Consider the following 18125-nt stretch of genomic DNA (forward strand, 5'->3'; position numbering starts at 1 on the left):
AAGAAAAATAAAGAATAAAGCCTATCTACCAGCTTACCTACCAGATACTATGCCCTGGAAAACAAAACAATATCCTCTCTCTGAAAGTGTCTTCCAAGGACCAATTTCAGCTCCAAAGAAAATTTTAAAACGGCAGGGCATGTGAAATAAAGTCTATGAAGACTAACCTTTGTTTTTCTGTCTGTCCATATCCTTCAATAGTAGTTTGCCCTTATCCACAAGGGATCCATTTCAAGAATCCCAGCAAATACCTGAAACCACCAGTAGTACCAAAGCTACAATTTAATGCCTTTTCCAATCTTAACTAAGCACTTATGCACTTTTGCAGTAACTCTTGAAGTTTGAGATGTGACAACAAAACTAAGACGAATTTCTTTTTCCTTCATTACAATTTAATGAACAGAAGTTTGGGGTTTATCTCAGATCTCAGCAACCTCAGCATACCCTTTTATTTCTTTCCTTTTTAAATTGTGAAGTTTCACCTTTCACTTACTAGGAGCTTCTATTTGGCATATCCAAATTTCCAGCATACTGTTCCTGAACTTTCGTGCCATTTTTAAGTAAAATAAGGGTTATGTGAATGTAAGCACTGCAATATCATGATAGTCACTTTGCTAACAGATAAGGCTACTGAGTGATTACAGGCAAGTAGTATATTCAGTGTGAATACACTGGACAACAGGATATCATATATAAGGCTGGAAGGAACAGGATTACATGAAACTTTGTCATGCCATTCAAAATGGAACACAATTTAAATTTTGTAAATTGTTTGTTTCTGGAATTTTCCATGTTTTAGAACATGGTTGACCATGGATAAATAAAACTACTGCAAAGGAGAGGCTATTATATTTACTTTTTGTTTCATTGATTGAAAATAGGACTGCAGCTACCTAGGGTAGTTTTCATTATGAATCCACCAGAGCCTTAAGTATTGCTGCATTTTATATCTGGGGAGGTGGAAATAAGGGGAGGGAATGGGAGAGTAAAAAGAATTAAGATGTGTTATATACATGTAACAACTCCCCCTAAAGAATGTAATCATTATGTTCTGTAAATATAATAATAAACATAATAATAAATTTTTAAGTATATATAAATATAAATAAATATATAGAAACTATGTACATGGAAAATAGAAGCTGTATTTTATCTTGGTACTTAGAGCTCTTTTGGCAGAGGAAGAATGTGCACTCTTTTCCTATCTTTTTAAGATTTCAGTACTTAAACCTTCATAAAATTTATATTGCTTCTCTTACACATCCAACTTTACATATATGTATATATTATTCTAGATGCCAAGAACTCAGTGAGTGAAGATATTTTTAAAAATAAATAGATAAAGGATTGTGTACTGCTTCTCAGTGTCTCACTAGGCTAGACATATGACAAATACACTAAAGTTTTCAAAGAAGAGCAGAATGTGACTCATGGATCAGCCTGTGTGATGCTGGCTTACTCCTGGTAAGGGTCCCCTTCCTGGTAAAAGAGTCAGAGGAGAGGACAAATATCTCTTCTAAATATGCAGGGGTGGTACCAGCTTATAATTACACAAAAATGGCTCTACGTGTTCTACAAAAATATGGTTAGAGGTGTAGGGGTGGTGGGAGGAGAAGGGGAAAGGGAAAGGGAAGAAGGGAAAGGAAAAATTATGAAAAAGAAAAAAATATGGAAACAAAATCTATGTAAATAGGGAAGGGTGGAGGGGGTGAAGGGCACATAGGTAATGGGGGGAAAAAGAAGAACTAAGATACATCATGTACAGGTACAAGCACCCAATGATAAATGTAAACATATGGTATACCTAAAATGTACCAATAAATATATAAATTTTAAAAATATGGTTAGAGTGCTTTATAATCTAAAAAGCACTTTCTTAATAAAAATATTGTATCTTTACAACATTGCTCTGAGGTACACTCTGAATTATTTGGAGGTACCTGAGGTTTAAAAGATTGAGTGTCATTCCAGACCTCTCAGTTTGCAATGGCTAAATCAGTATCCCAAACTTCGGTGTTGGGACTCCAAATTTAGTTTTCTTGCTACTGTTATTATCTTGGTAAAAAGGAAAAAACCCACAAAATATACCTCTCTCTGCACACTCTTAATCCTCTTAAAATTTTGACTAGAAGTTTAAAATTGTGTTAAAATTAAATGGAATTGCTCAGGATAAAAGGCAAAGCTTCCTTATAACAGAAATGATTGTCTAATTATTTTTAATTGGAATTGACATCCTATGAAGCAGGAGGGCTTAGCTCATGCCCCACCTGACAAGGGAGAAACCTGTCCTGTTAGTGAAGCCTTAGGTCAGTGTGCTGACCTTGAGACTATTCTGCTTCTCTCAGCACCTCACAAGTAGGATGCATCCTATCCCAACTTACTATGCAGAAAATGTGCTGGCATGAATTTCACTGGAAATTAGATAACAAAACTGTGTTTTGTGGTTTATAATTGTGAAAGTGATATGTGCTGCCTGATAAAGCCAGCTTTCAAACTTCCACTCCCAATAATACTTCTCTTAAGGCAGATATTCTTTCAACTGAAATTCAAATCTTTTACAATGAGAAACAAGAACCTGGAGCTAATGCATCTTTGGAGTTAAGTGGCCCACTGAGTTTGAGTTTGGTCCTTTCTAGAGCTCCGTGGACATGGCCAGGCCAGTAATACCTCACAGCTTAGGTGAAGATTTAGAGAAGTAGTAAGTAAAATGCCTGGCATTATATACTAAGATTCAGGGCTCCATAAGTGTTTACCCCCTTCTCTAATCCTGTTATAATATCCCTTGCTACTCCTCTCTTGAAAATGCTTGTTATTATGTGACCTACTCCATTACCTAACCTACATACTAACATAACCCATAACTTCGCTCATGCTAGTGACATCAGCCTGAAATGTCCTTCTTCCTACCCTGGATTGCAAAATCCAAGTCCTCTCTCTAAAGTTCTCATTGAAGTTTTAGGTAGATTCTGCCATTATAAGCATCAGCCCTCAGCCTCCATTTTCATTCCATTTATCACATTATGAGAGATGCACATTGTGTTAGCTAATCATCTACCTGCCTATCAAGAAATTCTGAGCTGGGGCCGGGGATTTAGCTCAGTGGTTTTGCCTCCTGCTGCGCAAGTGCAAGGACCCGAGTTGGATCCCTGGTACCAAAAAAATTTAAAAAAGAAAGAAATTCTGAGCTCAGTAAATAATTTCTGTATTAAATTTAGAAGTTATCCAGTAGGTTCACCTGAGGAGAGAAAAGCCCCCCCGCCCAAAAACAAAGGAATGGTGGAAATAACAAAATACATATTTGACCTACTTCCATTACTCCTGAGCCATGTCCAAAAGCATACTTGTAACTACTTTCAGAAATGTTTATAAAGTCCATGCTTTCATGACACAATATAAAATGTGGCTTCTGTTGAATATTTCCACAAAAGTATATTGTCTAGGATGCTAAAATTTTCTGGGTTGCTCAATATGTTAGCTTTCTTTGGAAGTGACAGGTTACCTGAGATAAAAGAGGAAAAGTTTATTGCATCTCACAGTTACAAAGGCTTCAGTACATGGTCAGTTGGCTCCATTGCTTTTTGTCAGTGGCCAGGTAATACATCCTGGCAGGGAGCTCATAGTGGAGCAAAGGTGCTCACCTCATGGTGGCCAGGAAAAGTAGATAGTGCCAGGATCCTAATATCCAATTCAAGACCACACCCCCAATGATTTAATTCCTTCAGCTAGGCCCCATCTCCTAAAGTTCCATCACCTCCCAGTAGTGCCACAGGTTAGATGGTTAGATACCAAGCCCTTCAGATATGGACCAATAAACAGTTCAGTAGGATCTGAGACAATTTAGGGTAGTCTCTAAGTATGTGGGATTTATAGATCATACCACCTGGTCCTAAATTAGCACAATGTTTATAAAATATGTAACATCGAGCTTCTTTATGTTCCATATGCAAAATTCAATAATAATAATAATACTTATTGCTGGAGCACATTATTGAAATTTAATAAGTTAGTATATGCTAAGCAGTTAAAATAGTGCCTGGTGTATCACAATTACTATATAATTATTTGCTATATTGTTTGGTAAATGGAATTAATTATTTTAATCAGACTTTCCTACATAATGCAATACGTACAGCCACTAAATCTGTTCTCCATTACTATAAAACAAACCACCTGACACTTAGAGGCTTATCACAACATTATTTATTTTCTTTTTCTTGGTTCTGGTATTGCCTGGAATTAGCTAGGTGATCTTGCTCTGAGTCTCAGACAGATACTGGCTGGGGCTGGAGTCATCTCAAGTACTAAATATATGAGTCCTTAGTCATGGGCCTGGCAGAAAAGGCTAACCATTAGTAGGACATCTGCTGAAGTAAACATCTACATAGGGCCTTTCCATACAATTGAGCTTCCCCAGAGCACTGTAACCAGATAACAAGAGCAAGCCTGCAAGAGAGCCAAGAGAATACTACTATCATCTTTTACAATCTTTTATAATGGAGAAGTCTCAGAAGTAAATTCCACCACATTCAGTTGATCCAGGAATTCCTGTTTCAAAGGAGAAGTGACATGGACTTCAACTATTGATAGGGCCTTGAAGGGTCATGCTGTATGAAGAGTGAATTGGAAGACATTATCCAGCTATCTAAGGAAATTACAACCTGCCATAGTCAATCATGCACAGAAACCATTCAATAAGACTTGTTAAATTGCAAAGACAGTAGGGTCAATATCTCAGTCAAGATTTTTTATTGTAAGACACAGTAAACAAATCCAAACTAGTCGAACAAGACTAAAGGTAATTGTTAGAAACCTAATATGTTTTCTCTGGAAAACTAAGAAAGTTATACCTTTTGAGGGATTGTTGCTAGGAACTGTTGTATTTTTCTTCAAAATTGATCACATCTGAGCACCTCCACACCTGTCATTCCCATTGTAACCGCCATCATCTCTTACCTGGCATATTGCAATGTCCTCTCAGTGACTCTTCCCATTTATTCCCTTTGCTACACATTATCTATTCTCCAAACAGCTTCTAAAGATCTTTTTAATTTGTATGCTTAATTTTATCACTTATTTGCTCAAAACCTTGCAGTATCTTTACATAAAATTTTGAACCACGTCCAAAGACCTTACAATGACCACAAGGTCCTTCACAGCCTTTCCCTTGGATATCTCTGCCATTATAATCTACCTTACTCCTTTTGTTTCCCCTGTTCTCATACCTTCAGCCTTTTTGCTATTCCTTGACCATTCCAAGCATCCTTCCCACTTGGATCATTTGCTGCTGTTTTTCGGGCTCCTTGCTGTTATTCAGACACTCTAGCATGGTTTTCTCTTTTTCCTTTGTCAAGACTCTATTGAAATATGTCCTCTCAGAGACTGTCTCCAAGCTGTCATTTCCAAAGTGGTACATATCTCAACACCTCCTGTAATACAGACATGTTTTTGCCCCCTATACTAAATTCTAAAAGAAAGAATTTGAGCAGCTCATGAGAGCTTGAATATCCACTATAGCTATATCAATTTCATCTTGGTTGAGAATAGCAGGGTTGCCACAGAGTGAAATAACAGAGCTGTTAAAACTCAGTCCTATTCAGGGTACAGTTTTCAAGACTAGAGGGCATTGGGAACCATGTCATTATGCCACCAGGGCTGGTTGATCTAAGAAAGAAATAGGTGGACATACCTCTGCGACTAATTCCTTAGGAGACCTTAGGCAAGGCAAGTCTACCTTCTTTCCCTGTCAGCTGATGACAGCATTATCTAATACAATTACTTGCAAAGACATCAGTAAGATGAAAAGATATGTGAAATTAAAACACACTGTAAAAATTTAAATCCTTCATAGAGATGTTTTTGATGTGTTTTAAAATATTTTAACTCAACGCAGGAGATAGATGAAGCAGGTGGGGAAAATCTCACTCAAATGACAGGTGTATAGGAGTTCATTAAACTCTTTTCTGTACCTTTGTATTTATTAGAAGATTTGAATAATAAAAATATGAACTACTTTATAAAGGTAGGGGATAAATGACATAGTTATAATCAAGTACCTAAGTCACATGGCTTGGGTTTTGTCATTATTTATTGCAATGACATCAAAGTTGTCTTCTTTTACTCCACTTATTAAATAATCTAAGTCTGAAAATTACTTTCAACATTACATGTGTCACCATTATCACAAGAATGGTGTTTTTAAAATGTAAATTTTGTGAGCATTTTTAAGTGTTTGAATTATTAGAAACTTCAATATGACATTCTGAAAATATCTTTCAATGAAATTTACATCTTTTGGAGCAGCGATAAAGTTTACAGGAATTTCAATGGAGGAGCTTCAGGCCACTTCTCAAGTCTCATTCTTTCCTGTGTTACATCCCTTTAGTGGCTGTCATATCTCTCATTCTGTCACCAATAATGGCTCAAAATTTAAAAAAAAAAATATATATATATATGTATATATAACTTCTTCACCACAGCTCCTAAAGACTAATACCTCAGACTTTCACATCTCAATGAATTTTCTGCTGATCATCACAAGAAATACATAAGATGACTAATACAACCGGAAGAAACTACGAACATTCATCCTATTCATGGTCCACGGATTGCTGAGATGATGAAGAATATCCCCATTGGATTTCCATCCACAGCCCGGTGCTTGAGAATGAAATTCACAAAATCTGTTCTTGCTTCTTCCTCCTGATTCCCAGACCAGCAATTGTGCAGATCCTGCCCTCCTGAGAGAGCTGGAAAAAAAAAATCCAATGCTCGTGGTCACAATCTTTCTTTGTAAGTCCATAGACCTCCATATCTAGTTAGAGCATGTTCCTGGGGGTTTTCCCTTCAAAATAACCCCTCAAGGAATTTTTCAACAGAGATGTTTTAGTTTTTAAAATCAACCAACACAGGGGGACATTTTACACATACCCAAACTCTTTGATGCTATCCAATTAATTAACTAGATTGATTAAAAGTAACTGATTTTAATTTTAATCTTCAAATGTCAAACATTTTATGTTATTTTCAGCTTTAGACCAATAGCTAATACTCAAATTTAAAAATTCAGGAGATCATTAAAGATAAATATAAAAGCTTGCACATGAGTGCTGCTCAGTAAATATTTGGAGCAGACCTGATGGAGATAGGAAAGGATTATGCTGTAGGATTTCCAGAACTGGCTAACAAATGTTCTCAAATAACTGATGGTAAACAGCATGCCTGCTTGCTGATCAATATAAAGTACCTTTTGCACTTCAGAAACTCAAAATAGAGGACTAATTCTTTGATTATTCCTCTAAGGACTGTATCATTAGAAACCAAGATGTGGTCCCAAATGAGGTTTTACAGGATTCCCCTTAGAGTTATCACGAACCATACTAACCTATTAAATTTTAGAAGTCAATAGACCACTTGGAAATAGTTTAATTATATAGTAACCGGTTGTAAAAGTAAATGTCCTACTCCCGGCACTTTCCTATTTCTTCCATGTGAATTCCCCAGGGGGAGAAAGGAAGATTTATAAACGGAATGAAAGTAGATTTTTGAAAACATTTTATTGTCTGAGAAAATGTCAACCCTGATAATCCTTCAGAGTATTCAGTTATAGTAGATCCTCACAAGACAACTAAGGCAAAGAATCTATATCTTTCATCTGAGCAAAGTCATCTTTGATTTCAAATACAAAAAGTTAGTAATGTAGCACCTCTAGTAATAAGAATAATAATTTAGATTTCACTCAATTCTTTTTTTTCTTTTGTATCACCTATGGCTCAGCAAATCGATTCCTAGTTAGAAAAGGAAGAGCAGTATATGCATAATGTATCAAAATATATGTTCAAGTGCATTCATGGAACCGCCATTAGTAATATAGTAGCATACTATCTAAATACTCAGAAAGCTTAGTCCAGAGAAATAAGCAGTGTGAGCTACTACTGTTATTACATACACATATCTCAACTAGAACATTTTTCCAAATAATTGATCTGCTACCAATTGAATATCAAATGATATAAAATTTACTTCACTAAAATGGAAAGTTAATGAAAGAAAGTTAATCTAAGCATTAGTATTCTTGTGTGTATAATATGTATAAATAAGTACATCAATATATGTAATCAAACATACAATATATGTACACACAACTTGTAGATTAAAATATATATACATTCTAATTTTGTGCAAAATTTTGTACATAAAATTAATTCAAAAAGTTACATCTTATAAAATAATAAAAATATTTAAAAATAAATCACAATGTTCTTAAACTTTAAGCCAAGTGAAGCAGACTATATACTTAATAATTTTAAAATAAAGGAGCAATTTTTCCAGGCAGGAATTTTTATAGTTAATATGTATATTGAAAAAAAATTTTTTTGTAGGAATTTCTTTTCCACTAAAATGAAGGAAGAAAAATGTTTTCTATACAGTAATTACTTTTTAAAAAAATACAAAGAACAGTATGATTATTTTGCTCTGTAATCTCTTGAGAAGATTTGCATAGAACAGGCACTCAATTCAAACAATAATGAGACCAAAACCAAAATGCTTACTACACATTGGTAAGAGCCGTTTTCATAATTTCATACATGGATTAGTTTACCTATATGCTCATTACCTCAGAGTTAGTTCCTTTTAGCTTGATTGGAGCATCAGGTAAGGTGGTTCATAGTTTTGAATGATGAATTACCAGAATGCATTATTTTCTATATATCACAATGAGTAAGTCGAATATTTTAAAAATTAACTTTATTGGTACATTTTAGGTATACAATATGACATTCATCATTGGAGATATGCACATTTACGTAATATATCTTGACTCTTATTTTTACCCATTCCCCTGCCCTCCCTTCAACCCCTCCACCACTCTTTAATTGCAAAGACTTTGTTTCCATTTTTTAATTTTCTCATGTTAATTCCATTCCCTTCTTTCCTGTCCCCTATCACTTCCCCTTCACTTTCCCCTTGGCCCCTTTTCTTCCTTTTCACCTTATCTATTATACATTTTGATCCTTATTTACATTTTCAGTTTCTCACACCAGAGAAACTATTCCGTATTTACACATATGTGTCCTGTTTATTTCACTTTTGAGAGTATGGCCTGAATGTGCACCCATTTAGCTATAAATGTCTCTAATTTCTCATTCTTTATGGCAGAATATTATTCCATTTTATTTTTTAGAAAACACATTTTCTTTATCCAGTCTCCAGGTGATGTGAAACTGGGCTGTTTACAAGTTTTAACTATTACAAACTGTGCTGCTATGAACACGGGTGCACATATATCACTGTGGTGTGATTCTTTTAATTCTTTGGGGAAGATCCCCAACAGGTGAATAGCTAGGTCAAATGGGACTTCCAGTCTTAGTTCTTTGAGGTATCTCCATACTGATTTCCACAGTGGTTGCACCAGTCTACACTCCCACCAACACTGGAGCAGTGTTCCTTTTTCCCCACAGCCCCACCAGCATTTGTTATTGGTTGACTTCTTGACAGCAGCCATTCTTTCTGGGGTGATGTGTAATCTCTGCCTTGTTTTCATTTGCATTTCTCCAATGACCAGCGATGTTGTACACTTTTTCATATGTTTATTTGGTATTTCTACTTCTTTGTCTGAGAAATATCTGCTATTCAGGATACCCATTTTTGGATTGGGTCTTTAAATTTGAGAGGTCTGATTTTTTTAAGTTCTTTATATATTCTAGATGGTAGACCTTTGTTTGAGGAATAGCAGGTGAAAACTTTTTCCCACACTGTGGGTTGTCTCTTCATGCTATTGCTTGTTTCTCTTCAGTGCAGAAGCTTTTTAATAGGAAGAGATCCCACTTGTTGATTGTTTGTGCTAGTTCACATGCAACTGAGGTTTTGTTCATGAAATCTTTTCCTCAGCCAATGTCTTCAAGAGTTCTACCTAACCTCTCTTCCAGTCAATTTAGTGCTTCTGTTTTAATACTTAGACTTTTAATCCATTTTGATTTTAGTTTACTGCATGGTAAGAAATATAGGTCTAGTTTTAATCTTTGGCAAGTTGAAACCCAATTTTTCCAGCACCATTTTTTAAAGACACTATCTTTCCTCCAGTGAGGGTATTTGACTCCTTTGTCAAAGATGAGGTGGCTGGATGTGTCTGGAGTTGTTTCTGCAACTTCTAGTCTGTTCCACTGGTCCTCAGGTCTGTTTCTTTGTCAGTACCATGCTGTTTTTATCTCAGTATCTTTGCAATATAGTTTCAAGTTGGGGATTGTGATACCCCCTACCTTTGTTGCTTGAATTACTTTTGCTATTTTAGGTATCTTCTTGTTCCAAATTAATTAATTTTGGATTGTTTTCTCAAGGTATGTGAAGGCTGCTGGAATTTCAATTGCAATTGCATTAAATCTATATAGCAGTTTTGGAAGTATGGCCATTTTCACTATGTCTTCCTACCCAGGAGCAAGGGATGTCTTTCCATTTTCTTATATCCTCTTTGATCTCTTTTTTCAGAGTCCTATAGTTTTCAGAGTAGAGGTCTTTGATTTCTTTCAGTAGGTTGATTCCTGGGTATTTAATTTTTTTGGATGCTATTGTGACAGGAGTTGTTTCTCCAGTTTGTCTTTCAGTGAGTCTGTTGTACCTGTACAGGAAAGCTCTTGATTTTTGTGTGTTGACCTTGTATCCAGCTACTCTACTGAATTTAATTATTAAGTCTAAAAGATTTTTCTTGGAGTTCTTGGGGTCTTCTATAGAGAGTATCATGTTGTCTGCAAATAATGACAATTTGACTTCTTCATTTCCTATCTTTATTCCTTTTATCTCTTTCTCTTGTCTAATTGCTTTGGCTAATGTTTCACAAACTATATTGGACAAGAGTGCTGATAGTGGACATCCTTGTCTTGTTCCTGATTTTAGTGTGAAGGATTTCAGTTTTTGATGATTTAGTATGATATTGGCTGTTGATTTTTCATAGATGGCTGTTATCAGATTGAGGTAGACAGTCTATTCCAAATTTTTGTAGGGTTTTACCATAAATGCATGTTGGATTTTGTCAAATGCTTTTTCTACATCTATTGGTTTTCTACATCATACGGTTTTTGTCTTGACTCCATTGATATAGTGTATTATATTTCTTGATTTGCGTATGTTGAACCATCCTTACATCCCTGGGATGAATCCCACTTTGTCAGGGTGTATGGTCTTCTTGATGATCTTCTGCATTTTATTTGCTGGTATCTTATTAAGGATTTTTGCATCCATGTTCATTAATGAGATTGGCCTAGCATTCTCTATTTTGGTTAGGTCTTTCTCTGCTTTGGGGATCAAGGTGATGCTTCTCCCAGGAATGAATTTCAGAGTACTGCTTCCCTTTCGATTTAATTGAAGAGTTTAAACAGTAGTGGCAGTACTTCTCTAAATGTCTTGTACAATTCAGCAGTGAAGCCATCAGGACCAGGGCTATTCTTAGTTGGTAAGTTTTTAATTACATTTTCAATTTCATTGATTGACATTGGGATGTTTAGAAGTTTTAAGTCTTCTTCATTCAACTTTGCTAATTCATATGTTTCTAGGAATCTGTCCATTTCTTCTTTGTTTTTCATCTTATTGGTGTATAGGTTCTCAAAGTAGGTATTGATGACCCTCTGGATTTCTGCTGGGTCCATCGTAATTTAACCCTTTCAATTCCTAATTGCATGGATTTGAGTCTTTTCTTTCCTTTTTTTGATAAGGTTGGCTAAGGGCTTGTCAATTTTGTTTATTCTTTCAAAGAACCAACTCTTCATTGATTTTTTGTATCATTCTATTAGTCTCCATTGCATTGATTTCTGCCCTGGTCTTTATAATTTCCTCCCTTCTATGAGCTTTGGGTATGTCCTACTCTTCTTTTTGTAGAAGTTTGAGGTTAAACATCAGGTTGTTTATTTGATCTGGCTCTGTTTTCCTAATATGAGTATTCATTGCTATGAATTTCCCTCATAAGGCTGCTTTCATTGTGCCCCCATAGATTCTGATATGTTGTATTGACATTGTCATTTAATTGTATAAACTGTCTGATTTCTAATTAATTTCCTCTGTAACATATTGCTCATTCGGAAGTATGTTGTTCAATTTCCATGAGTTCATGAAATTCTTGTGGTTTCTTTTGCTATTGATCTCCAATTTCATTGCACTATGGTCTGATTATATATAGGGGATAACTTCAACTCCTTTGCACTTACTTAAGCATGTTTTCTGAGCAAGTATGGAGTCTATATTGGAGAATGACCTGTGTGCAGCTGAAAAGAATGTATATTCTGATTTTGTGGGGTAAAACACTCTGTAAACATCTGTCAAGTTCATTTGTTCAAGAGTTTGATTGAGTTCTAGTATTTTGTTGTTTATTTTCTGTCTAGTTGACCTATCTATTTGTGACAGTGGGGTACTGAGGTCCCCCACTACCAGTGTATTATTGCTTATTTTATTTTTCATGTCCTTTAGTATTTCTTTCATATAGTTGGGCACACTAGTATTTGGTGCATATATATTTATGATTGTCATCTGTTCCTCTTGGATTGTTCCCTTTACAAGAATGTAATGTCCTTCTTTGTCTCTCTTAATCAGTTTGGTTTGAAATTCACTTGATGTGCAAATAGGATAAGTACTCCTGCATTTTATCAGGTTCCTGTCACATGGAGTATTGTTTTCCACCCTTTAAATTTCAGTCTATGAGTTTCTTTTTGAATTAAGTATGTTTCTTGAAAGCAGCATATTGTTGGATGTTGCTTCTTTATATATTCTGCCAGTCTATTTCTTTTGATTGGTGAATTGAGACCATTAACATTGATGGTTACAATTGATATATATTGATGTAGCCTTGTCATGACTTTTTCTTTTTTGTTGGATTTTATCCCTTTGCATTTAATTTCTTGTCATTCCTGATGGATTCATTCTGCTGAGCTTCCTGGGGCTGTGATCCTCATTGTCTTTTCCTAGGATATCACCTAAAATTTATTGGAATGTTGTTTTGGTATTCATGAAGTTCCTCAAGTGCTCTTTGTCATGAAAGTATCTTACTTTTCCATCAATTTTGAAAGATAGTTTTGCAGGGTACATCAATCTGGGTTGGAGGTTGTCTTCCTTTAGAGCTTGAAATATGTCACTCCAAGCTCTTCTTGCCTTGAGGGTTTGTGTTGAGAAGTCTCATGGATTCAGATGGGTTTTCTTTTGTATGTGATTTGTTTCTTTTCTCTAACTGCTTGTAGAATTTTGTTTTTCTGTTGGGTTTCTGGATTCTTAACTGTCATATGCCTCAGTTCCAGGGATTGAACTCAGGTCCTTGTGCTCGCGCAGTAGGTAGTGAAACCACTGAGCTAAATCCCCAGCCCAGTGTAGATTTTTTTTGATGAAGGCTAGTCAGAATCCTGTATACCTCACTTATCTGTATGTCAAGTTCTTTCCCCCTGCTTGGGAAGTTTTCTCGTATTACTTCTGTGAACAGCTTTTTTTTTAAATGTTGTTTGCACTCTCTCTTATTTCTTCATTGACTCTGATCAGTCTTATGTTATTCTTCTTTGCATCATCTAGCAGCTGCTGGAATGATATCTCATGGTCCCTTATTATTTTTATGAAATTTTTATTTTCCTGGCCACTAATTGCAATCCTGTCTTCTATCCTCACGTTGGCTCATTCTGGTGTGTAAACTTTCAATGGAATTTTTAATCTCCTGGAAATCTGTTTGTATTTGTTTTATGGATTCCATTTGTTTTCTATATTGAGATTCCATCTTGTTCCTCAGCTTCTCCATTTTTTTTTTCTGTGTCTGATCTAGATTTATTAATCATGTCTTGCACTATAGACACAATCTCTGACATCATCTGAGAAATTATTTCTGATTTCAGTTTTTCCAGATCCTGTTTCATTGCTGGTTCAAGGAGTCCAGGTGCTTGAGTATCAGATTGTTCCATCTTGTTGACCTTTGGGGTTGCCTTAGATGATCTGGAAGTCTGGTTTTGATACCTGTTTAAGTGTCTTCTCATTTCAACAGATGCAGCCTGCTGTGCCTTTGTTGAGGTAACTTTTTGCTCACCCAGTGGTCTTCACTTCTCAGCAAGCCAGGAGCAGCCTTCGCTCTGCTGCTCACCAGTGCACCAATTTCTGGGTTCAGAGTGGTGGTCTTCTGGATTCCTGTGCTGTCCTGTTGTCAGAGCTGAATTTTTGGGCCTGTGCACTCTTGGGACTGTATCTAGGCATTCCTCTGTCTAGGGCCTGCCCATCTGAGTAGCTGTTGTCTGGGTGGGCCTTTGGCTGGGGGCTGTGCACACCAGTCACTGGTTTCTGAGCAGGCTTCTGACTAGGGTCTACATGCACTTACCAATATAATAGAGGCAGGCCTCTGGCTGTTGCTTGTGTGTCTCTGCAGCTCTTTTCCAAGTGGGTCTTTCACTGGGGCCTGTGTGGCCAAGTGGGTGGGGTCGGGGTGGTGCCTTAGCTAGACCTGCCTGCATCCATGCTGCTCTGGTCCACACCGGGTTCTCATTGGGATCTGTGTGCATTTAAGGATGGTAGAGTAAGTCAAATTTTAGTGCTATTTTCAAGTAACCAAAAGTCTAAGATTTGTGAATAAATTAAAATGCTTAATCAAGCTCTCTAGTCTAGATCTATTGTGTATCAGAAAGAGTATTGATCAAAGAGTCAGAAACTTGATTTCTAAAACTGTCTAAAACCAAGACAATTAATCTAAGTCTCAATTTCCTTACCTGTAATAACCAATCTGAAAAGACATCAGGTCTCTTGGAGGGATATGATGCTGCTCTACATTTCTGACCAATTCACACTGATCAAACAAGGATCAAGCCCTGAATTCCCTAGATTCTTTTATGTGGTGGGTCTAGAAGCTCTGTGACCTCTACCTATGTAACTAAGTGGATTATCCTTTTGTGTTGTCAAACACAGTGATGTCTATAATGCAAAAATATTTCCCCTTATTAGCTACTGCACACCTCTGACTTCTGTTCAGTAGGTGGATTTATATTTGGTTATGCTTGTTCTCAACTATTTAGGCAGGTTTTGTATATAATTATAATTGTAATTGAATTAAATAGTATGTAAACAAATAATATGACTGTGTAAAAAAATAATTGTTTCAATGATTAAGTTAAATGCTCTGGAGAGACAAGGTCAAAAGCGAGTCTGTAACTAAAACTGTTCTTGAAGTAGATATGCCAACACGACTGTAAAATAGTTTCTAAAATCTAATGTATTCTGTATTCTGTCTTGCATTGTATATTTTGGTTTTCTTTCCATTTAAACAAACTGAAACTTGAACTTGTACATATGGCTAATGCATAAAGGATGATGAAACTCTACTAAGCAGAACTGGAAGGAAAGAAAATGCATATTTGCAACATCAAAAGAGTGGGGGGAAACAACACTAGCATTTGTGTTAAGTTAAAATAAAATGTTTCAGATGTGCATTGTAGGTTCTGTTCTATAAAAATAGACTCAAAGACAGATTTTCATCCAGGGAGTTTACTGGGATTGCCCCATGGAGTAACACCTATAAAGAAGTGAAGGATGACAAGACTGTGCCCAGGAAAAAGAGGAAATGCAGTACAGTTGCTATAGAAGTCTCAGAAGCTTCTCAACTGAAGTAGGGTGTAAACCTTTTACACCCTGCCTCCTGCATCCACCTGTCTTAAGACAAGGGCTGGCTCCTGAGGGCAAGGCCCTCGGAGTCCCTGGGGTTAGGAGCAGATGCCAGAGAAGGACTCTACTGTGAACCACAAGCAGCTTTCTTTCCTGAAGGGAGGAAAATGGGTGCTTTGATCCCAAAATGGGGCTCGTTAAGCACAATTGAAAGGCTATTTGAAAGGATTTGAAATACAAGTAAAATGTAATCAATGAGATTTACAATCAGAAGGTTAAATTGCATGTATATAAACATTTCTGGTCATCTTTAATTGGAAAGCAATGCTAGTTAACTTCTTTCAATCCCTTCTAATCATTGTCTTTCTGAGTATATCAATGACTTCTAACCTGGAGCAATTTTTTCTTCCCTAGAAAGAATTTGGCAATATCCAGAGACACTTGGTCATCCCAGCTGGAGGGACATGCTTCTGGCATCCAGTAAGTAAAGGTCAGGATACAACTAAACACCCTCTGGTGTACATGACAGCATCTACAAAAAAAGAATTATTTGGACCAAAATATCAGTGCTGGCAAGGTGGAAAGCTCTAATCCAAATCAATGCTTTGGTTAGTAGTTTCAGATAGTAAATAATTGTCATAGGGTTTTTAGGATTTCAAACTACTAGTTGAAAAGTGCTTCTTCTATCCCATTTTGACCATTTTACACAATTGGGTTCAAGGAGATTCAGTGGCAAGAGTTAAGATGACAGTAGCAGAAACTATTCTTTGTTCCAAAACCTTCCCCTTTTATTTCCCTGGGCATGAACTAGAGTCTCTGCCATTTGTGTGACTGAGTGACCAAAGTCTAATCTATTGACAATAATGATTAAAATAAGGAGATAATTGCTGTAACTTCAGAAATTGTGACTTCAGCAATCATATGGCTTGTTACCATATAAAGAGATTGTTTCCTTTGACTGACAAATGCTTAAAGAGGGGAGAATAATAAGAACAAATGTCACAAGAAATACATTCCATAGATGAGGTACATTACCTACATCATGAATGAGTTCTAAATTATTAATGTCTAGTTGCTCAATTAGGATAAAAGCAGCCCTCTGAAGAAAGTTCAGTTAAAGTTTAAAGTACACCTTTATGAGAGTGGTGCTCAGGAGAGTGGTGTGATTGAAACAATGGCCATACCTGGAGACATAAGGTCTCTTGATACTGGAAAGTTGTGCAGGTATAGGCAGACAGGGTTTTGATATTAGCTGGAAATCTAACAGGTGGTGGCACTGGGAAGCAACTGAGAGCAAGCAGTGGAGCCCAATCTCTTCAAAGGCACTCAGTCCTCAGAGAGGTAAATACCTTGGCCTTGCTGTGGCCTGAACTCTCAAAGGATCTGTCAAACTCTTGAGTTTTAGGTTAATAGCTCATATGTGGTGTCCAACAAGGTGTTATGCCACATTCTCAATGGAAGTGGGAGAGGTTCACTCCAAGTTCTTATCACAATAAAACATGACTGTGTAGGTAGCAACCTGTGTGTGTGTGTGTGTGTGTTTGGAATCATTTCAAAGCTAAATAACAAGAAACAAAAGTGATGTGTACAACTTCCACATACAGACCATACACATCTCCCATGGGTGATCATCTATTCTCATATTGAGATTATTTGAATTAACAAATCAGATTGGGTGTACTGAATTCAATTCCATTCTTTTTCTGCATTACTCCTTTATCACTTCCATAAGGAAGACTAGGTCAGTTACAAAACATAAAGGTGCCTTTCTTTGCATATCTGAATGTGGTATTCAAAATTTGATTCTCCTTAACTGACATTAATAAGTCCTTATTCTGTGCCAGATATGACTAGGGTCCTTGGTTTAAATAGTGGAAATCCAATGCCTTTCCACCTCTTCTCCCTTGCAATTGAGCCTCCTCATTCCCAATCATCTCTCACTGCACTTTATCAGCTTGGACTCTTCCTCCATTATATTAGGCTTCATTCACTAGTACAATGTTTTTTCCAACTTCCCTAATGATAAAAAAAAAAAATCATCCATGGTGCTTTCTAAAACCCAGTCTTCCTAGGCTGCTTACTGAGAGACCTTGCTTCAGGATCAAGGTATTTTTAGCAAGTACCACAGGTGACTCTATACTTGGATGTTCCTCACAGGAATCTGTGGCCATGACCTCTGGACCCAGTCTTTGTTCTTACTGTTTCTGAGCACATGTCAGAGTTGTCCTTCTCAGTTCCATAGGTCATTTCCTTAATGATCTTAATTCACTATCATAGACATTTTATTAAATATTTGTGCCTTTGTCTTTTTCATGCTTTTAAAATTAAATTATTTAGTACCATTGTTTATCTAACTTGAAAACTTACTTTCAAGGAGTTCATGGACTTTTTGAAATGCTTGGAGTATATGAGGTACAATATATTGTATATTCCTTGAAAATACATTTTAAGGATCAAATTCAAGAACATAAATTAAATTCTGTCCTCGAATCAAGGGAGAATTGTAAAATCTCTATATTTACATTTAT

The sequence above is a fragment of the Heterocephalus glaber genome, unplaced genomic scaffold (genome assembly GCF_053883595.1).
Source record: "Heterocephalus glaber isolate CG9 unplaced genomic scaffold, H.glaber_assembly_v1.0 deba00001577, whole genome shotgun sequence".
NCBI classification, from domain to species: domain Eukaryota; kingdom Metazoa; phylum Chordata; class Mammalia; order Rodentia; family Bathyergidae; genus Heterocephalus; species Heterocephalus glaber.